This window comes from Gossypium hirsutum, chromosome A05 (assembly GCF_007990345.1).
Source record: "Gossypium hirsutum isolate 1008001.06 chromosome A05, Gossypium_hirsutum_v2.1, whole genome shotgun sequence".
In the NCBI taxonomy this organism is placed as follows: domain Eukaryota; kingdom Viridiplantae; phylum Streptophyta; class Magnoliopsida; order Malvales; family Malvaceae; genus Gossypium; species Gossypium hirsutum.
Window position 1 is genome coordinate 69,674,566 of NC_053428.1, and position 23,231 is coordinate 69,697,796.

Consider the following 23,231-nt stretch of genomic DNA (forward strand, 5'->3'; position numbering starts at 1 on the left):
CTTTTTTTTATTCTTTCTAACATAACACACTAACACAACATGTTTACAACATGTTTCCACCCATAGCATGGCCGGCCACTAGTTCAATTTTTGGGTAATTTGACATGCAAACCCACCATTTTTATAATATGCATTAATAGATCCTTATAGATCAACCTATCACATTTCAAAAGTGTCACACATAAGTCCTATTAGCTAAATTCACATGCAATTGACTAAATTGAAGCTTAAAACTTTCACACATTCATATTCACATATTTTAGACAATAATCATTATATTCAAATAATTTCGTGACTCGGTTTAGCGGTCCCGAAACCGCTGTCCGACTAGGGTCACTTTAGGGCTGTCACATAAACATTGTGAAGGGAAATGTGGCACACTGAGTCTCTAGCACCAAATCTGTAAGTTTTCTGACACTATATATTGTTATGGACTGAAAAATATTACTAAGGGACTACTATAGATAAGTAGTATTGCACTGAAACTCTTTAGTTAGTGCAGACTAAGACTAGAGGGACAAAAAACTGTAGTAAGACTTTGTTCTGTGGAAACAAATCCTGATTGCTCTTGTTCATAACGAATTGATTAATAACTATTGAAATTATGAACTAATTCACAAGACTTAACAACAGATAATTCGCTATCGAAATGAGCACAAGGGGTACTCGCGGAAAGGGTACACGAGGCCACGGTAGAGGCCGAGGAAGTGTTAGAGCTAAGTCTTCGGCATCGGGTCACATGCCGGCTAGGGAGGCACCAGCCTCTCCAGTAACTGAGATAGGGTCTCATGACCGAGTAGCTGGGGATGATGCTTTATCTCAAGCAATGCTACGAGTTCTTGAAAGGGTTGCTGGAGCAAGTATTGGATCGTAGGCTGAGGGTCAATTTCTGAGCGACTACGGTCTAATGGAGCAAAAATTTTTCGGGGTGTTTCTAGTGTAGCTCCAAATATGGCAGAGTATTGGTTGGAGGCTATCGAGCGGATAATGGATGACCTTGGCTGTACTGTGGAGCAAAAATTAAAAGGAGCAGTGTCTTTACTGTGAGATGACGCTTACCAATGGTGGCTCACTATGAGAGAAGGTACGCAAGTTGATCGTTTGACATGGGATTTCTTTAAAGTAGACTTTTCAGGGAAGTATGTAGGCGCAAGTTATGTGGACGCTCAAAGGAAGGAATTCCTGAACTTGACCTAGGGGAATAACACCATGGCAGTGTATGAGGCAGAGTTTCTGCATCTGAGTTGGTATGCTCATGGGATAGTGACGACTGAGTATGAACACTGTGTGCGGTTCGAGGATGGTCTCTAGGATGAGTTACGTGTGTTGATAGCTCCGCAGAGGGAGTGAGACTTTGCTGCCCTTGTTGAGAAAGCAAAAATTACTGAGGATGTGAAGCGCTCTGAGTGCCAGAACCGTGAGAAATATAGGGGCAGAAATAAGAAAGATTTTGGACCCTCGGGTTCTTTTGGAATGCCTATAAAGAGGGCCAGATTTGATGGGCCAGTCCGAGCGGTTCCTGTGGTTGCTGCAAGACCGCAGCCTTGCATTGATTATGGAAGAGCTCATCAAGGTGAATGTTGGAAACGAACTGGGGCATGTTTCTGATGTGGATCCATGGATCATTAGGTTAAAAACTATACTCAGAGGCTTGTTCAGATGCAAGTGATAGGTCAGGGCCATGTTCAGCCAATGAAAGGTAGTTATCAGCCACCGAGAGGCCATGGATAGGCTAGAAGAGGAAATGGTTAGGGACGAGGTCGTGAAGTATCAGGTAGAGGTGCTAGTAACACTGAGACGAGACAGCCAGCCTTGGTCTATGCTGCTTATCGTCGAGAGGATGGTGACGCCCCTGACATCATAACTAGTACGTTCATGATTTATAATGTACCATACACTACTTTAATTGATATTAGGTCTACACACTCATATATTGCATGCACTGTTTCTAGATGCTAGGTATCCAGTTTGAAAATACTGTTAGTAAGATGACTGTGTTGAGTCCACTGGGACAATCAGTAAGGGTGAATAAGTTGTTCAGAGGCGTGCCCCTTGAAGTTCAAGGGGTTGTCTTTCCGTCGGATTTGATGGAACTACCGTTTGGGGAATTCAATATTATATTGGGCATGGATTGTTTAGTGAAGCATCATGTGAAATTAGATTGCATTGCTAAGCGTATGGTGTTAAAGTCTATTGAGGATGAGGAGGTGACTGTGACAGGGGAGCGAAGGGATTATTTGACTAATGTGATTTCTACGTTAAGGGCCGAGAAGCTGGTTCGCAAGGGTTGTGAGACGTTCCTAGCTTATGTTATTAATTATGATTCTAAAGGTCCTTCTGTGGGAGATGTCAGAACTGTTAAGAAGTTTTCGGAAGTATTTCCTGAAGAACTTCCTGGTTTGCCTCCAAACCGTGAGGCCGAATTCGGCATTGAGCCCCTACTTGGAATAGCTCCGGTGTCTATTGCCCCTTATAGGATGGCATCGAAAGAGCTGATGGAGTTGAAGGCTCAAATTCAAGAGCTACTGGACCGAGGATTCATTCGTCCGAGTGTGTCCCCGTGGGGAGCACTGTTGTTGTTTGTGAAGAAGAAGGATGGATCCATGCGCATGTGCATCAATTATCATCAATTGAACAAACTAACTATCAAGAACAAGTACCCTTTACTGATGATATATGATCTGTTTGACCAGCTGTGAGGAGCCACGGTTTTAACCAAGATAGATCTTTGGTCTGGGTATCATCAGCTGAAGGTTAATGAGGCTAATGTGTATAAGACTATGTTTAGAACTCGCTATGGTCATTACGAGTTTCTAGTGATGCCGTTTGGATTGATAAATGCACCAGCGGCTTTCATGGATTTGATAAACTGAGTATTTCAGCCTTATTTGGATTGATTCGTAGTTGTGATTATAGAAGACATCCTGGTGTATTCAAGAACCGAAGAGGATCATGATGCACATCTTTGAATTGTCTTACAAATTCTGAGGGAAAAGTAGCTTTAGACAAAGTTCAGCAAGTGTGAGTTCTGGCTGCAAGAAGTGACATTTCTGGGTCATGTAGTGTCGGCAGAGGGAATTAGGGTGGATCCTCGAAAAATTGAAGCTGTAGTGGATTGGAAACCACCAAAAGCGGTATCCGAGATTCGAAGCTTTCTGGGTTTGGCTGGGTATTACAGACGTTTTGTTGAAGGGTTTTCACTGATTGCTGCACCTCTAACCAAGCTACTATGTAAAAGGGTACCATTCAATTGGACTAATAAACAGCAAGAGAGTTTTGAAAAACCGAAGAATTATTTGACTAAGGCCCCTATTTTGATACAGCCAGAGTCTGGGAAGGAATTTATTGTCTACAGTGATTCGTCGCAGATTGGATTGGGTTGTGTGTTGATGCAAGAGGGTAAAGTGGTTGCTTACGCATCACATCAGCTTAAGCCTCATGAGGCGAATTACCCCACTCATGATTTAGAGTTAGCTGCGGTGATATGTGCACTAAAGATTTGGAGACATTACTTATACGATGAAAAGACTATTCTTTTCACAAATCATAAAAGCCTCAAGTATCTCCTTACTCAGAAAGAGTTGAATCTTAGGCAACAGAGGTGGATAAAGTTGCTTAAGGATTATGATTGTTCAATTGAGTACCACCTTGGTAAAGCTAATGTGGTAGCTGACTCACTGAGCCGTAGGGTTGTATCTGATTTGAGAGCAATGTTTGATCGTCTCAGTCTGTTCGATGATGGTAGCTTGTTAGCTGAACTGCAAGTGAGACAGACTTGGACTGATCAAGTTAAGGAGAAACAATTGCTGGATGAGTTGCTAGTTTCTCGTTATCGACAAGTCAAGAATGGTGAAACTACATATTTTAGGCTGAATAGTGAATGAGTATTATGTTTTCGAAGAGTTTGCATGCCGAGGGGTTCGAGTTTGAGGCAGTCTATACTACAAAAGGCGCATAGTAGTCCATATGCATTGCGTCCTGGTGGGAACAAGTTATACTGAGATCTTCATGAGCAGTACTATTGGCCAGGGTTGAAACGCGAAGTTACTGATCATGTGAGTAAGTGCCTTACATGCCAGCAAGTTAAGGTTGAGCATCAACTACCTTCTGAGTTACTGCTACCAGTTAAAATTCCACTCTGGAAGTGGGAGAGGGTTACCATGGATTTTTTGAGTGAGCTACCCTTAACGCCTACTAAGAAGGATTCAATATGGGTGATTGTAGACCGATTCACTAAATCTGCCCATTTTATACCGATCCGCACTGATTATTCGTTGCAGAAGTTGGCCAAGTTCTATGTGTCCAAGATTGTGAGAGTGCATGGTGTACCAGTTTCTATCATATTTGACAGAGATCCTAGATTCACATCTCGGTTCTGGAAGAAGTTACATGAGGCTTTAGGTACAAGATTAGATTTCAGTACTGCGTTCCACCGTCAGACAGATGGGCAGTCGGAGAGGGTGATTCAAATCCTGGAAGACATGTTAAGAAGTTGTGTAGTTGATTTTAGAGGCAACTGGGAGGATTATTTTCCATTGGTAGAGTTTGCGCATAACAATAGCTACCAGTCCAGTATTCAAATGGCACCATATGAGGCATTATATGGTTGTAGGTGTCGTACTTCTACCTGTTGGACTGAATTGGGTGAGCGGTGAATTCTGGGGCCAGAATTAATTTTTGATATAGAAGACAAGGTAAAGTTGATTCGAGGCCAGTTAAAGGAAGCATCTGATAGGCAGAAGTCTTATGCAGACCTAAAGCGTAAAGAGATCGAGTACGTGTAACACCCCAAACCCGGCCCAAACATTATGTCGAATTTGGCATGCCACATAGAAGTCTAAAAACCCATTATTCGTTTTAGTGTTTAAAAACTAACTTTTGTTAAGCTAACAAAGTGAATGGAAGCTGGGCACCAAGTAGGAATCCGTGATAGAGGAGGTGAGCCATGAAGGCTGCTTAAGTACCAAGCTCTTTGATTGGATCCAATCCTAGACATGCCCACAACCATTGCCACACTTAGTTATAACGAGTTTAAATTTTGGAAAAAATGCGTTGCAATTCCTTTAAGTTAATATTGTTGATAAACCGATCATTTGTATCGTTGCGTTATTTTGAAACAAGTATCGTTTTGAAAACGCGTCCTAAGTCTAGCCCATTTGAATTATTAAAAACCAGTTTAAAGTTATTAAAAATAAAATAATCCCAAAAAGAAAAGAAAATAAAGTTAGAATGGCCTTATTACAACCCAAAAATAAATAGTAAATAAGATAATTAAAGAAAACCAGTCACTTATTTCAAAGCCCAAAAACGATCACTATGGCCACTCTGAATCCCCTCCGGCTCCAAGTCCCCAAATCAAGGCTCACCTGCAAGGTTAAGGAAAGGGGGTGAGTTTGGAAACTCAGTGTGCAACAAGCCCCTTTCAGAGCCCAAAACAATATCAGCCTGCTGGGCCTAAGCCCAAATTCAAACTCAGCATGTACTGGGCCGAAGCCTTTTCATATTTCATATTTCATAACACTGGGCCGAAGCCTTTTCATATTTCATATTACTGGGCCGAAGCCTTTACTGTAAATGGTATGGCCCATGGCCCATTTCGATATCACATGTAATGTCAATGAAAGAATGCAAGCCCATTTGGGGAGACTACTCAACCCACCATTCGCTACTCTCCACACGTACCAACTAAGCTCTCCATGTGGGGAATAACTCAACCCACCCAACCAAAACTCTCCACTGGCAGCATAGCTGCTTTATCATAAACTGGAGGCCTAGCCTCTTTTAATAACTAGGGCAAAGCCCTTTTGATAAACTGGGGCAAAAGCCCTTTTAATATTGGGGCAAAAGCCCTTTTTGCACTTCCTCCATCCATATAAACCCAACCCAATGCATTTTGAATACATCATGTGCATATCATACATATCATGTGCATATCATATCAATCATGTATATCAAAACCCATGTACCAAATTCATAATTAAACCCTAGGGGTATAATGGTCATTTATACCTAGGGGCAAAATAGTCATTTTCATAATATAATGGCAATTTCATAATTGTACCAAATATTAGAGATTTTCCATGTTCACTATCATTTACTAACAATTCATGTGTTTAAACAGCGATTCTGGCCCATTTTCAGCGAAACCGAGTTATTGGGCCAAAAACCCCTAATAGGCCTTACATAGCCGATTTAGTCATCTAGGCCCATTTAGCCTATATTCCATAGTGGTATTAACAGTCTTAACACGCAATTTAACCAGATTTCATTTCCTACCAAATTTACCCAAATAGGCCTGTAAGCCCATTGGGCCCGATTTTAGCACCTCGAGGCCCAACTTACTGAGATGCAAAAAGTCGTGCTCTTACCTTTTCCAACATTCTTGATCATCAACCTTAGAGAATCTAACTAACCAATGAGCATTCGCTTGCTCACAAGTCCTCAAAATGCCAGAATTTCGGCATTTTGACTTTTCGGCATTTATCGATTTAAGCTACGAAAGAAGGTTCGTTACACACCTAATTTACGATATTCCTCGACAAGATCTCCTACATGATTTCTCCTATAACCAACCGCTTATAGATCAGTTATAATAATTAAACCAAAACGAGAACCATCTATTAGCCACCTTACACATTCGGCCACCATCCATAATGGCCTTAGAATCCATACCATTGCCGAAGTTGATGACTAGATCTAGTCACTCCGATGATTCGAGCTAATCCAAGTCGACACTATGCCTTGATGCTCCTCCACTATACAAACCATAAAAATATTAAAAGAAGAACCCAATAAGGCCTATACCCACATTCGGCCACCTCCCTAAACTATAGGGGTTTCGGCTTTTGTCGCAGTTACTATAGGAATCGTTTAGAGTTCGAGCACTTACCGCAGTCTCTCTTCTTGAATCCATCTATGCCTAGAAGATAAGAGAATTGACCACTAAAAAGTGAAAAGAAAAAGAGGGTTGTTGGTCAACAAAGAATCAGCACCATCTAGCTTCACAAATTTCGGCTTTTGCGGTATTTTGGCAAAAGTGGAGGCAGGGGAAAGAAACAATAGATGAATAGAGGGGAGTAGTGGGCTGGTTTGGAAGAAGGAAAAGGAAGAAAATATGAGAGGAGAGATGATAGATTCAGATGCAAATGGAAAAGAGAGAAAAGACCAAACAAAAGGAAGAAAATGGCACACTAGTACCCAAGTGCCGAAAATCCCTAACTAAAACCCCTCTGCCGAAATCCCCTCTCTAATCCCCTCAAATCGGCTAACCCTATGCCCCTTTCAAATCCCTAAAATCTCTCCCCTTATCCCTCCTTAATCCATGCATTTGACTGATTCAAACTCTCTCCCACAGAGTTCCATCCAGCTTTAAACTCTAGCATGCACAAACATAAAAATAACATTACCTTTGCCATCACAGGGAATCGAACCCAGGTCTTCCCCCAACCACTTACACGCCACCTTCTTAGCTCCCTAGTGGCGTCACTTAGCCACTTTACTAGAGGCTCATTTGTGATACATTTTACCCACAAATTTTAATAAGACCACCTATCCAAGGCCTCTAACTTCTTAAGTCCAAAATTCAAAAATTCTACTGGGTTTTGGCCAACACATTGGCCTTCCATAAGCCCATTTACATACTCAAATTATGAATTTCACAACCAAATACCAAATTTTAAAAATTTTACCAAAATATCAAGAATGGCGGAAAAACCCGAAAATCAGGATGTTACAACTCGGTAGGGGATAATGTCTTTCTTAAAGTCTTACCATGGAAGAAAATTTTGAGGTTTGGGAAGAAAAGCAAGCTTAGCCCTAGGTTTATTAGGCCTTATCGAATACTTAAGCGTGTGGGACCGTCGCTTATCAACTTGAGTTGCCTCTAGAGCTAAATAGGATTCATGACGTGTTTCACTTTTCAATGCTAAGGCGATACTGTAACATCTTGATTTTTGGGTTTTTCGTGATTCTCGAGATTTTGGTAAAGTTTTTTAAAATTTGATATTTGGTTGTGAAATTCATAATTGGAGTGTGTAAATGGACTTATGGAAGGCCCATAAGAAGTTAGGACTTAAGAAGTTAGGGGCTTTGGATGGGTGGCCTTATTAGAAATTGTGGGTAAAAAGTATCACAAAAAGAGCCTTTGGTAAAGTGGCTAAGTGACGCCACTAAGGAACTAAAGAGGTGGCATGTAAGTGGTTGGGGGAAACCTGGGTTCGATTCCTTGTGATGGCATATGTGGTGTTATTTTTATGCTTTGAGCATGCAGGAGTTGTAGCCGAATGGAACTCTGTGGGAGAGAGTTTGAATCAGTCAAACGTATGGATTAAGGAGTGATAAGGGGAGCGATTTTAGGGATTTGAGAGGGAGATAGAGTTAGCTAAATAGAGGGGATTGGAGAGGAGATTTCGGCAGAGGGGTATTAGGTTAGTATTTTTGGCATTAGGGACTTAGGTTGTGCCGTTTTCTTCTTTAGGATTAGTCTTTTCTTTTCTTTTATTCTCTAGCTGAACCTACCACCCTTCCATTCATCATTCCTTCTTTTTCTTTTTCCAAACCCAGCCCACTACTCCCTTCCGTTCATCTACTACTTCCTTCCTTACCTCTACTTCTACCGAAAAGCCGCAAAAGCCGAAACCAGTGAAGCTAGGTGGTGCCGATTTCTTGTTGACCAGCAACCCTCTTTTTCCCTTCACTTTTTGGTGCCTAATCCCTTTATCTTCTAAGCTTTAAACAGTTCAAGAAGGGAGAATGTGGTAAGTATTCGTACTCTAAATCGATTCAGTAGCAACTATTGACAAAAGCCGAAACCCCTATAGTTTAGGGAGGTGGCCGATTAGAGATATAGGCCTTATTGGGATTCTTTATTTGATTTTTATGGTTTGTGTAGTGGAATACTTACGTTGGAGGAGCAGCAAGGCGTGGGGTGTCGATTTGGATAAGCTTGGATCATATCGTCAGACCTTGTGAAGGTAAGTGAACTATGGCCATTAGGGATCTTTGGCCGAATATGGTAAGGTAGATTTTGTGTTTGATAAGTATGATTTGTACACTAAAACTGGAGGTGGATAATTGTAGGTTGCCGTGGGAGACTTCATTGGTGAACATCACAAAACATGTATGTAACGAACCCTCTTTCGTAGCTTAAACCGATATATGCCAAAAAGCTGAAATGCTGAAATTTTGGAATTTCGAGGACTCATGAACATACGAACGCTCATAGGTTAGTTAGATTCGCTAAGTTGATGATCGGGATCGTTGGAACAGGGAAGAGCACGATTTTTGACATCATGGTAAGTTGGGCCTCGAGGGGCTAGAATCCTGCCCAATGGGCTTTCGGGTCCATTTGGGGTAAATTTTGATAGAAAATGGAACTTGGATATACTGCTTGTTAAACGAGTGGACCTGATGTAAAATTTGGATTATGAGGACTTAGAGGGCTAGGTCGGCATTCGTAGGGCCCATTAGGGGTTTTGGGCCCAAAAGCCTGAATTTGATAAAGTGCGTTAAAATAATTTTTTAAACAGTTGGAGTTATTGATAATTGTTAATGAACATAGAAAACCCTGATATTTGGTAAAATTTACAAAATTACCCTTATAATATGGAAAATGACTATTTTGCCCCTAGGTAAAAATGATCATTATACCCCTAGGGTTTAATTATGAATTTGATGCATGAGATTTTCATATACATGATTTGACATGATATGCACATGATATGTATGATATGCACATGTTATATTCATATATACATGGGTTGGGTTTTATATATGAATGGAGGAAGTGAAAAAGGGCTTTGCCCCAGTTTACCGAAAAGAGCTTTGCCCCAGTTATTTAAAGAGGCTAGGCCTCCAGTTATATGATAAAGTAGCTATGCTGCCAGTGGTGTGTTGGTTGGGTGGGTTGAATCGTTCCCCACATGGTATGTTGATTGGTACGGGTAGAGAGTAGCGGATGGTGGGTTGAGTAGTCTCCCCAAACGGGCTTGCATGCATTCTTTAATGTTACATATGATAATGAAATGGGCCTATGGGCCATGCCGTATACAGTAAAGGCTTCGGCCCAGTAACCGGTAAACGAAAGGCTTTAGCCCAGTATTTATTGAGACTAGATTTGGGCTTAGGCCTGGTATGCTGATCTTGGTTTGGGCTCTGAAAGGGGCTTGTTGCATACTGAGTTTTCAAACTCACCCCCTCCCTTAACCTTGTAGGTGAGCCTTGATGTGAAGACTTGGAGCCGGAAGGGATTCAGAGTGGCCTCGGTGATTGTTTTTGGACTTTAAAATAAGTAACTGATTTTCTTTAGTTTATCTTAAATACTATTTATTTTTGGTTGTAATAAGGCCATTTTAACTATTTTTTCTGGGATTATTTTATTTTTAATAACTCTAAATTTTTCTGATAACAATTCAAATGGGCTAGACTTAGGGCGCGTTTTCAAAATGATACTTGTTTTCAAAATAACGCACGTCACAACTAATCGGTTTATCGAAGATATTCACTCAAATAGATTTCAAACTCATTATATCAAAGTGTGGCAATGGTTGTGGGCATGACTAGGATTGGATCCAATCGAAGAGCTTGGTACTTAAGCAGCCTTCATGGCTCACCTCCTCTGTTTCGGATACCTACCTTGTACACAGCTTCCATTCACTTTGTTAGCTCAACAAAAGTCGGTTATTTAAAACACTAAAACGAAACACAAATTTTTAACTTCAAAGTGGCATGTCGAATTCGGCCATAACGTTTGGGCCGAGTTTAGGGTGTTACATTTAGTGGTATCAAAGCCCGGTTGCAACAACTCGGCTATGGGTTTCTAAATAGATTTAAAATTAAGAGTTTCAAAACAAAGTTGTTTTAAATCAAAATTTAAGAATTTCTATTTTTTGTGATCAAATACATGGTTTTTGTTTTAAATGGGTTGGAGAAAGAAGTGGCACACTGAACCCCCGGCACCAAGTCTGTAAGTTTACTCTCTTTTTGTTATGCACTATTGATATGATGCCCTGGATAGAACCGAGACCCTACTATGATAATTTAGATAAGGTAGAACTATAAAACAGTAGGAATGAGACTGTAGCTAGGCTACGACATTGTGAAAACAATCCTTAAACTGCTATATTTCCATAAGACATCTCGTGATAAACAATTGAAATATTAAACTAATGTCATAAAATTCGTAATCAGATAATTCGATATGAGTACGAGAGGAACTCGAGGAAGGGGTCGCGGACGTGGTCGCGGAAGGGTGCAAGCGGAATCTTCATCTTCAGGGCATAGGCCAGCTGAGGAGGCATTCGTGCCATAAGCAATTGAGACTAGGTCTTATGATCGGGCTGCGGGGGACGATGCTTTGTCCCAAGCCATGTTAAGGGTTTTAGAAAGAGTTGCTGGAGCTAGCACTGGGACAGTAAATAGGGGATCCATCTCGGAGCGACTCCAGGCTAATAGAGCAGAAGTTTTTAGGGGCGTATCTGGAGTAGCCCCAAATGTGGATGAATATTGGTTAGAGGCAACAGAACGGATTATGGACGATTTAGATTGCTCTGTGGAGTAAAAGCTGAAAGGGGCTGTGTCGTTTGTACGAGACGAGGCATACCGGTGGTGGATCACTATAAAGGAGAGTACCCCGATTGAACGAGTAACCTGGGAATTGTTCAAGATTGCTTTTAAGGGGAGGTATATTGAAGCTAGTTATGTGGATGCTCGTCGAAAGGAATTTTTGAATCTGACCTAGGGTAATAAGACTATTGAGGAGTATGAGGCGAAATTCTTGAGACTGAGTCGATACACCAGTGGGATAGTTGCGACTGAATATGAGCGCAGTGTTTGATTCGAGGATAGACTCCATGATGAGCTTAGGCTGCTGATAGCTCCACAGAGGGAGCGCGATTTCACTACGTTGGTAAAGAAGGCTAAGATAGCCGAAGAAGTGAAACGAACTGAACGACAGAATCGTGAGAAGGATCGACCCAGATTTAGGAGGGATCCTGGACCCCCAGGTGTTGCAAATAGGAATGCTAAAAGAGCTAGAACGGAGGAACCGGTTCGAGTAGTTCTGGTGAATACTTTAGACTGCAGGCTTGTAGAGACTGTGGCAGAGTACATATGGGGGAGTGTTGGAGACGAACTGGAGCTTGTTTTCTATGTGGGTCAAAGGAGCATAAGTTCAGAGAATGTCCTCGGAGAGTAGCCCAGGATCTAGCTGCGGAGCAAATAGGTGTCCAACCATAGCGAGGAGGACCACCACCACAGAGAGGCCATGGGCAAAGTAGAGGTGGCAATGGTAATGGAAGTGGACGTAGGGCACCTGGAGGGGTGCTGGGAATGCTAAAGCTCGACAGCCGGCGTTGGTTTATGCTGCACGGCGTCGTGAGGAGGGTGACACTCCTGATGTTATAACCGGTACGTTCTACATTCATAGCACGCCTTACACTACTTTGATTGATGTGGGTTCCACTCACTCGTATGTTGCTTGTGATGTATCTAGGGCATTGGGTGTGCTTCCTGAGGAGACTGTGAGTGGGGTATCGGTGATAAGTCCTTTAGGACACTCGGTTAAGGTAGATAAACTTTTTAGGAGATTTGATGGAGCTACCATTTGGGGATTTTGATCTTATCTTGGGAATGGACTGGCTAACTAAGCATAGGGCAACGTTGGATTGTGCTGCTAAGAGAATGGTACTAAGAACTACCAAAGATAAGGAGATAACGATCATAGAGGAATGAAGGAACTATTTGTCCAATGTTGTCTCAGCTTTAAGGGCCGAGAAGTTGATTCGGAAAGGTTGTGAGGCGTTCTTAGCATTTGTAAGTCAAGCTGAACTTGAGGGGATAACTGTGGAATTGGTTAGGACCATTAAAGAATTTCAAGATGTATTTCCGGAGGAAATTCTTGGATTACCTCCAAACAGAGAAGTAGAGTTCAGAATCGACTTGTTACCTGGAACAGCTCTGGTGTCCATTGCGCCTTATAGGATGGCACCAAAGGAGTTGGAAGAATTAAAAGCTCAGATTCAGGAACTGTTGGATAGAGGGTTTATAAGACCAAGTGTTTCCCCGCGGGGCACACCAGTGTTGTTCGTAAAGAAGAAAGATGGTACCATGCGGATGTGCATTGACTATTGGCAGTTGAACAAACTGATGATCAAGAACAAGTATCCTCTGCCAAGAATCGACGATCTGTTCGACCAACTAAGAGGAGCCTCGGTATTTTCTAAGATCGACCTTCGGTCAGGATATCATCAGTTCAGAGTCAAAGAAGGGGATATTCATAAGACGGCATTTAGAACTCGATATGGTCATTACGAGTTTCTGGTTATGCCCTTTGGTTTGACTAATGCACTGGCAGCATTCATGGATTTAATGAATCGGGTGTTTCAACCGTACTTGGATCAGTTCTTAGTCGTTTTTATAGATGATATCTTGGTGTATTCAGAAACGGAAGAGAAGCATGACGAGCATCTTCGTATTGTACTGTAAGTGCTAAGGGAAAAGCAACTTTATGCAAAGTTTAGTAAGTGTGAGTTTTGGCTAAAGGAAGTAACTTTCTTAGGGCATGTTGTGTCTGCTGAGGGGATCAAGGTGGACCCTTGAAAGATTGAGGCAATTCTGGAATGGAAGCCACCGAGGTCAGTAACAAAAATCAAAAGTTTTCTAGGGTTGGTAGGTTATTATCGAAGATTTGTGGAAGGATTTTCTGTGTTGGCAGCATCGTTAACTAAACTTATAAGGAAGGGAGCATTTGTTTGGACAAATAAGCAGCAAGAGGCTTTTGAGAAGTTAAAGAAGGTTCTGACAGAAGCACCAGTGTTGATTCAGCCGGAGTCTAGTAAGGATTTCACTGTGTATAGCGATGCATCACATGTAGGTTTGGGCTGCGTGTTGATGCAAGAGGGTAAGGTGGTCACTTATGCTTCACGACAGCTTAAGCCTCATGAGGTAAACTATCCTACTCATGACTTGGAGTTCGCAGCGGTAATTTTTGCGCTTAAAATATGGAGGCACTACTTGTATGGGAAGAGATGCATTATTTATACGGATCATAAGAGTCTTAAGTACTTGCTGACTCAAAAGGAGCTGAATCTTAGACAACGAAGGTGAATAGAATTGTTAATGGACTATGACTGTTCGATTGAGTACTATCCAGGTAAGGCAAATGTCGTGGCTGATGCGTTAAGTTGAAGGACTGTGGCAGAATTGAAGGCAATGTTTGCTCGTTTAAGTTTGTATGGCGATGGAAGCTTATTGGCAGAGTTACAAGTGAGACCGACTTGGGTGGAGTAGATTAAAAATCAACAGTTGGAAGATGGGTCGTTGGTGTCTCAGTTTCAGCAAGTTGAGAAGGGGGAGAATCCAGATTTTGGGTTAAATAGTGATGGGGTTCTTTGTTTTCGAGGAAGAATTTATGTGCCGAAGGATGCTGATTTGAGGTTGATGATTTTAAGGGAGGCACATAGTGGACCATGTGCTATGCATCCGGGAGGGAGTAAGTTGTATCGAGACTTGTGAGAGCTATATTGGTGGCCTGGGCATAAGCGAGAAGTGACCGAATTTGTGGGGAAATATTTGACATGTCAACAAGTAAAGGCCGAGCATCAACTACCTTCAGGATTGTTACAGCTAGTAAAGATACCACTTTGGAAGTGGGAAAGGATAACTATGGATTTTCTAAGTGGTTTGCCATTGACACCTTCCAAGAAGGACTCAGTTTCGGTGATTGTGGATAGGTTGACGAAATCTACCCATTTCATATCTATCCGAACCGATTACTCACTTCAGAAGTTGGCCAAGTTGTATGTGGCAGAGATAGTGCAGTTGCATGGAGTGCTAGTATCAATAATCTCTGACCGAGACCCAAGATTTACATCTCGATTTTGGAAAAAGTTACACGAGGCATTGGGAACGCGATTGGATTTTAGTACGGCTTTTCATCTTTAGTCGGATGGGCAGTCAAAGAGGGTCATTCAGATTCTAGAAGATATGTTGAGGGGTTGTGTTATCGACTTTAGGGGCAGTTGGGAGGATTACTTGCCATTAGCGGAGTTCGCGTATAACAACAGTTACCAAGCAAGTATCAAGATGGCTCCTTACGAGGCACTGTATGGGCGAAGGTGTCGTTCGCCTACTTGTTGGGCAGAGTTGGGGGAAAGGCAAGTACTTGGACCACAGTTGGTAGCAGATACTGAAAACAAGGTTATGGTGATCAGGAATCAGTTAAAAGAAGCAGCGGATTGACAAAAGTCTTATGCGGATCTGAAGCGTAAGGATATTGAATATGCTGTAGGGAACATGGTCTTTTTGAAAGTTTGACCTTGGAAGAAGATATTGAGGTTTGGTAAGAAGGGCAAGTTGAGTCCACGGTTCATTGGGCCTTATCGAGTTATTAAGCGGATAGGGCTGGTGGCTTATCAGCTAGAGTTACCTCCGGAGCTGGATCATATTCACGATGTTTTTCATGTATCCATGCTAAGGCGATATCGTTCTGACCCAACTCATACCGTGCCAGTTGCAAAAATTGAAGTACAGTCGGATTTGACCTTCGAAGAAGAACCTGTGCAGATACTTGATCATGACGTCAAGGTGCTGAGAAGGAAGTCAGTCCCATTAGTAAAGGTACTTTGGAGAAACCATGGCAACGAAGAAGCTACTTGGGAGATCGAGGAGGCGATGCATTAGCAGTACCCTCAACCGTTTGGATTAGGTAAAATTTCGAGGCCGAAATTTCTTTAAGGAGGGTAGAGTTGTAACATCCTAATTTTCGGGTTTTTTGTGATTCTCGAGATTTTGGTAAAGTTTTTTAAAATTTGATATTTGGTTGTGAAATTCATAATTGGAGTGTGTAAATAGACTTATGGAAGGCCCATGAGATGGCCAAAACCCGGTAGAATTTTTGAATTTTGGACTTAAGAAGTTAGGGGCTTTGGATAGGTGGCCTTATTAGAAATTGTGGGTAAAAAGTATCACAAAAAGAGCCTCTGGTAAAGTGGATAAGTGACGTCACTAAGGAACTAAAGAGGTGGCGTGTAAGTGGTTGGGGGAAACCTGGGTTCGATTCCCTGTGATGGCATATGTGGTGTTATTTTTATGCTTTGAGCATGCAGGAGTTGTAGCCGAATGGAACTCTGTGGGACAGAGTTCGAATCAGTCAAACGTATGGATTAAGGTGTGATAATGGGAGATATTTTATGGATTTGAGAGGGAGATAGAGTTAGCCGAATAGAGGGGATTGGAGAGGGGATTTCGGCAGAGGGGTATTAGGTTAGTACTTTCAGCATTAGGGACTTAAGTTGTGCCGTTTTCTTCTTCAGGATTAGTCTTTTCTTTTCTTTTTCTTCTCTAGCCAAACCTACCACCCTTCCATTCATCATTCCTTCCTTTTCTTTTTCCAAACCCAGCCCACTACTCCCTTCCGTTCATCTACTATTTCCTTCCTTACCTCCACTTCGCCGAAAAGCCTCAAAAGCTGGAACCAATGAAGCTAGGTGGTGCTGATTTCTTGTTGACAAGCAACCCTCTTTTTCCCTTCACTTTTTGGTGCCCAATTCCTTTATCTTCTAAGCTTTAAACGGTTCAAGAAGGGAGATTGTGGTAAGTATTCGTACTCTAAATCAATTCAGTAGTAACTGTTGACCAAAGCTGAAACCCCTATAGTTTAGGGAGGTGGCCGATTAGAGATATAAGCCTTATTGGGCTTTTTTATTTGATTTTTATGGTTTTTGTAGTGGAATAATTATGTTGGAGGAGCAGCAAGGCGTGGGGTGTCGATTTGGATAAGCTTGGATCATATCGTCAGACCCTATGAAGGTAAGTGAACTATGGCCATTAGGGATCTTTGGCCGAATGTGGTAAGGTAGATTTTGGGTTTGATAAGTATGATTTGTACACTAAAAATGGAGGTGGATAATTGTATCTTGTCGTGGGAGACTTCGTTGGTGAACATCACAAAACAGGTGTGTAACGAACCCTCTTTCGTAGCTTAAATCGATTTATGCCGAAAAGCCAAAATGCCGAAATTCTGATATTTCGAGGACTCTGAACATGTGAATGCTCATAGGTTAGTTAGATTCTCTAAGTTGATGATCGGGATCGTTGGAACAGGTAAGAGCACGATTTTCAGCATCACGGTAAGTTGGGCCTCGAGGGGCTGTAATCGGGCCCAATGGGCTTCCGAGCCCATTTGGGGTAAATTTTGATAGAAAATGGAACTTGGATATACTGCTTGTTAAACGAGTGGAATTGATGTAAAAGTTGGATTGTGAGGGCTTAAAGGGCTAGATCGGCATTCGTAGGGCCCATTAGGGTTTTGGGCCCAAAAGCCCGAATTTGATAATATGCGTTAAAATCATTGTTTAAACACTTGGAGTTATTGATAATTGTTAATGAACATAGAAAACCCTGATATTTGGTAAAACTTACGAAATTACCCTTATAATATGGAAAATGACTGTTTTGCCCTAGGTAAAAATGATCATTATACCCCTAAGGTTTAATTATGAATTTGATGCATGAGATTTTGATATACATGATTTGACATGACATGCACATGATATGTATGATATGAACATGTTATATTCATATATGCATGGGTTGGGTTTTATATATGAATGGAGGAAGTGAAAAAGGGCTTTGCCCCAGTTTACCGAAAAGGGCTTTGCCCCAGTTATTTAAAGAGGCTAGGCCTCCAGTTATATGATAAAGCAGCTATGCTTCCAGTGGTGTGTTGGTTGGGTGGGTTGAATCATTCCCCACATGGTGTGTTGGTTGGTACGGGTGGAGAGTAGCGGATGGTGGGTTGAGTAGTCTCCCCAAACGGGCTTGCATGCATTCTTTGATGTTACATATGATAATGAAATGGGCCTATGGGCCATTCCGTATACAGTAAAGGCTTTGGCCAGTGATGTGAATTATGAGAAGGCTTCGGCCCAGTAACCGGTAAACGAAAGGCTTTAGCCCAGTATTTATTGAGACTGGATTTGGGCTTAGGCCCGGTATGCTGATCTTGGTTTGGGCTCTGAAAGGGGCTTGTTGCATACTGAGTTTTCAAACTCACCCCCTCCCTTAACCTTGCAGGTGAGCCTTGATGTGAAGACTTGGAGCCGGAAGGGATTCAGAGTGGCCTCGGTGATCGTTTTTGGACTTTAAAATAAGTAACCGATTTTCTTTAGTTTATCTTAAATACTGTTTATTTTTGGGTTGTAATAAGGCCATTTTAACTGTTTTTTTCTGGGATTTTTTTATTTTTAATAACTCTAAATTTTTTTGATAACAATTCAAATGGGCTAGACTTAGGGCGCGTTTTCAGAATGATACTTGTTTTCAAAATAACGCACATCACAACTAATCGGTTTATCAAAGATATTCACTTAAATAGATTTCAAACTCATTATATCAAAGTGTGGCAATGGTTGTGGGCATGTCTAGGATTGGATCCAATCGAAGAGCTTGGTACTTAAGCAGCCTTCATGGCTCACCTCCTCTGTTTTGGATACCTACCTGGTGCACAGCTTCCATTCACTTGTTAGCTCAACAAAAGTCAGCTATTTAAAACACTAAAACGAAATACGGATTTTTAACTTCAAACTGGCACGTCGAATTTAGCCATAATGTTTGGGCCAGGTTTGGGGTGTTACATGTACTGTTTTGATCCCTCACACATCATGTTAGTTGAGGAAATTGAGGTTAAGCCTGATTTGACTATCGAGGAAGAACCGGTGTAGATATTGGATCGTGATGTTAAAGTATTGAGAAAGAAATCTGTTCCACTAGTCAAGGTGCTTTGGCGTAACCACGGTTCAGAAGAGGCCACGTGGGAACCAGAAGAGGCGATACGACATTAATACCCTCACTTATTCTGACCAGGTAAATTTCGAGGCCGAAATTTCTTTAAGGAGGGTAGAGTTGAAACGCCCTAAAAATGTAGGGTTTAGAATTTTGCATGCTTTGACATAAATTTCATGTTTGCTTTACTAGCTTAGTGATTTGGGTGTATTTGGGAGTGTTTAGGAGGCTTGGGTTCAAGTCTAGGCCTCGTGTCTTATTCTTAAGGGAGACTGGCTGTTAACGGTTAGGATTTATGTTTAAGTGTGTGGGATTTTATGCCACAAAAAGCCTTGTGGCTTAGTGTCAAGTAGTGTGTGGGTCATCTAAAGGGGGCATGGGTTCGAATCCCATCGCAAGCAAGGAGCATTTATTTTGCTACCAAGGGACGACAAGAGTTGGTGTTAGATTTGAACTCTGGTGGTGGAGTGTTTGAATGGGTCATAGAGGTTGTTATGGAGGATACCAATGAGGGATAAGGGGAGAAAATCTTGGAGATTTTCAAGGAATTCAAATTGAAAGGAGCTGTAGCCGAATGGGGGTGCTTGTGGGTGCAAACTCAGCCAAGGGGGTTTTGGGAGTGCATTTTCGGCAATTGGTGTGAGAGTAAGGGTCGAATTCCTCATTTTCTATTTCAGGTTTTGTTCTTTTTGACATTTTTGGTACCATTCTCCCTTGTGCCAATCTCTTTTCGTGCCTTTTGGGATTTAAGCTGAATTTTCTTATCTTCATTTCATTCTTTTGATTCCACCTTGTGCCAAATGACATGACCTTCTCCTCTCTTTTCTTCTAAGTCTTTAACCGAATTCTTCCTCTCTTTAATATCCTTTTCTCTTTTCTCCTCGTCACACTCTTCTTTGGCCCTCTTACTCCCTCTTACTCTTAACTATGTTTCCTTCTTGGATCCTTGGTCGAATCCCTCTTGCCTCCTCTCCCTTTCGACTCATTTGGGCCTTTCTCTGAGCTAGCCGAATGCTCTTTTGCCTTGCCGAATCTCTCCCTACTTGATCAAGGTGACTGAGTTTCTTCTTGGATTGCCGAAATCCTAACATTAGCTAAGCCTTGTTATTGCTATCTCTAATGTGTGGGTTCAAAGTTGTGCCACTTCTCTTTCTTTTTACTCTACTATAATAATCTTTCTCACTAATCCCTTTCTTTTTATCGATTATTGTTAAGAGGTACATTTGTGGCATCATGTGCTTGATTGTAGTTTATGTTGGGAAAAGCCGAATACTGCTACTCTCCTCTCTTAGTCCTTGTTTCGGTAAGAAGCTCACATGGTTAAAGTGGATTATATTTAAGGTTGTGTAACAAAGTGGACTCTAATGCAGATCATTGCCAATAAGTGGGTGATTGTGGGTTAAGGGTGGTTTGAACCTTACTTGTGCCATCAAGGTAAGCGGTAGATTATGTTGGGAATTAAGAGATAATAAGAAAGTGGTTAATCCAAGTAACTAAAAGCTGACTTTGGATCGTTATTTTGGATTTAGGTTGGGCACGTGGTGATTGCCGTTTTCCTATCCAAAAAGGTGTGTAAACGTACACCCAAACTGTTTCTACTACCAAAACGATTAACAAAGGTATGTATTCACACCATTACGTTGTTGTGAATCGGCAAAAGCCGAAAAGCCGAAAAGTCAAAACTTCGAAATTTGAGGCCTCACGAGTGTGTGAACCCCCGTATGGTAAAATACCCGTGTGGTAAACAAAGCCCACAAATTAGGGACGACAGACTGTAGAGGCCGCCACGAGCGTTTTCATGAGCTTGGGCCGTTATGGGCCTTGTTGGGCCATATGGGCCCAATGGGCTCGTGAGGCCCACACGGATAAAGTTTACGGTAAGTGACAAATAATGGAGTGGGCTATAGGACCGCAAAGTCACAATTAAAATTGGGTTGTTTGGGCCACACGAGCATGTGGGCCCACTTGGGCCGAGTAACTTACCTCGGGCCCATTTACACTTCTTGGGCCATACGGGTTATCTGAGTCATTTGATATGACTGTAGACCTTTTAAAGGGTTGTTATCTGTACTGAGACCCTAAAAGTAGTTAAATGACCAAAATACCCTTGAGGGGTAAAATTACTATTTTACCCCTAATGGATGGAAATGACCATTATACCCTAGAGGTAGGTTGACTGATGAGTGTATGATATATGCATGATTGTATCTGAGTATGAAACCTTATATACATGTAATATTTATGACTTGAGATTCTACATTGGGGTTAGGATTCTGATTTGGAGGAAGTATTGTACTAGTGGCTTTGCCACTTTTTACTATTCTGGTGGCTTTGCCACGTATTTTGATATTAGTGGCTATGCCACATTTACTTTTATTAGTAGCTTTGCTGCGTTACTGTTAACAGCTTCATTGTGATATTGGTGTGCTGGCTGGATGGGTAAATTTAATCACCACATGGTGTATTGGTTGGTACAGGTGGTGTGTTGGTTGGATTTGGATGGGTTGCTTACCTGCACTGTGCTATTACTATTTAGGGCTTAAGCCCACACTATCTATATATAGGGCTAAGGCCCAGACTGCACTGTTACCGAATAGGGCTCAGGCTGAGTCTGTTACTGTATACACTGTTTACTGTTTGACTGGTAGGGGATTACACACTGAGTTTTTCGTAAACTCACCCTTCTTTTAAACTGTGCAGGTAATCCCCAGCCTTAGATGATTTGGAGCCGCGAGGGACTCAGAGGTGCCACATGACGCAGATTGTTTGATTATGACTTAATTTATTCAACGATTTTATATTTGGGTTTTTAATTATGTAATAAGGCCATTTGGGGAATTTTTAACTTTTATCGGGCTTTTGATTTCATGTTTTAAATTGCTTGAGTAGGAACATCGAGTCTTCACAATAATAATGTTTTCAAAGAAAAACTGGCATTTTTAACCTTAAGGTTTTCAACTAGTAAAGCTTCTGCGGTTTTAAACGGATTATGAAATCAGTAATAACAAATGTTTTGATAAGTTAATATAAGATGTAATAATGAAAATCACCAAGTTTTCTTAAGCAATAAATACTAAATGGATTTTTACTCAAAAACGGTTTTCACTAAGAAGTTCAAGTTTTAGAAGGCACTTCGATGTGATACGTTAGATCCCGTCATCACGTCTAGGCCGGGTTTGGGGTGTTGCAAGTAAGTATTGAGTTATCGTCTCCACAGGGATTGCATTTGTGCTAGGTCACTTAGTTTGTATAAATAAAAACAATATAATTGAGAAGTGATAAAAATTAAGTATATGAAACTAAATGCAATGATCCCTAATGTAATTTATCTTAAGTATGCAAACTATATGAATGAGATAGACTTTAGCAAAATTAACACAATAAGCAAAAATTATAACACAAATAAGCTAGGGATGTTATGCAACCTGCAATTTAATCAGGTTAAGATCTAAACTGAGCATGCACATTTCAATTATGCGTCCATTAGCTGTCGTTCCTTCACTTTGCTCCTTTGCTGATGGCTCCCTAAGGTGGCCGACCAAGGGTTCTTTAAGAGGCTAATTTGCTCAAAGTCTTTATGCAAAGATGACGATAGGCGTGAGGACTAAGACAGCTAAGAAAATTGAGAAAGGAGAGAATGATGAATGAGTGAGGGATGAATGGGGGATGAGGGACAAGGGATGATTGAAAAAGTGAGAAATGGGCTCTTATTTATAGGTGAGGCATTTGAGCTCGTTTGCTAAAAATAGGAGTGTCCACCTTTCAAAACACCTTCCAAGGGTGGCCGGCCATGAATTGAGGGAATGTGGCTGATTTTACTTGATTCTTGGTCAATTTGAGTGCCACAACAACTCAGGACTAAGACTCGGTCACCAGCAAACCTTTGGGCAAATCTCTGATTTCTTCAACTCTTCAAGGACCTTGTGTAATTAAACCAAAAATGATGGTCATATTTAGTTGAATTTTGGGTTGACTTGGCCCTCCATTTGGACAGTTTTGTAATCAAATTAAAGCTCTCACACCTGTCCAAAAATAAATCAATAAGTTAGAGGACCAAAGATTTAAATTTTACCAACTTAATTAAATTATTTAAAGCCCAAATTATTAATAAAATATTTTAAAATTAATTATTAAATATAGTTTTATATTTTATTATTTAATTTAATCATGCATGGCCCACTTTATGTCATAAAATATAATATGCTCAATTAAATATAAAATAAGCCATTTTATGCATGAAAACTATATAATAAAGCATAAAATCACATTTTAATAATTTCTATGTCTTATTTTCATATTTTTACATATTTCATTAATTTATTAAACAATTACTTGGTCTTAACAACAAATTTAAGTAAAAAGGTGATAATTTATATAGGAAAAATCCTATATATTTTTTAGTTTACACACTCCCAAACTTAAATCATTGCTCGTCTCGAGTAATGTTCATG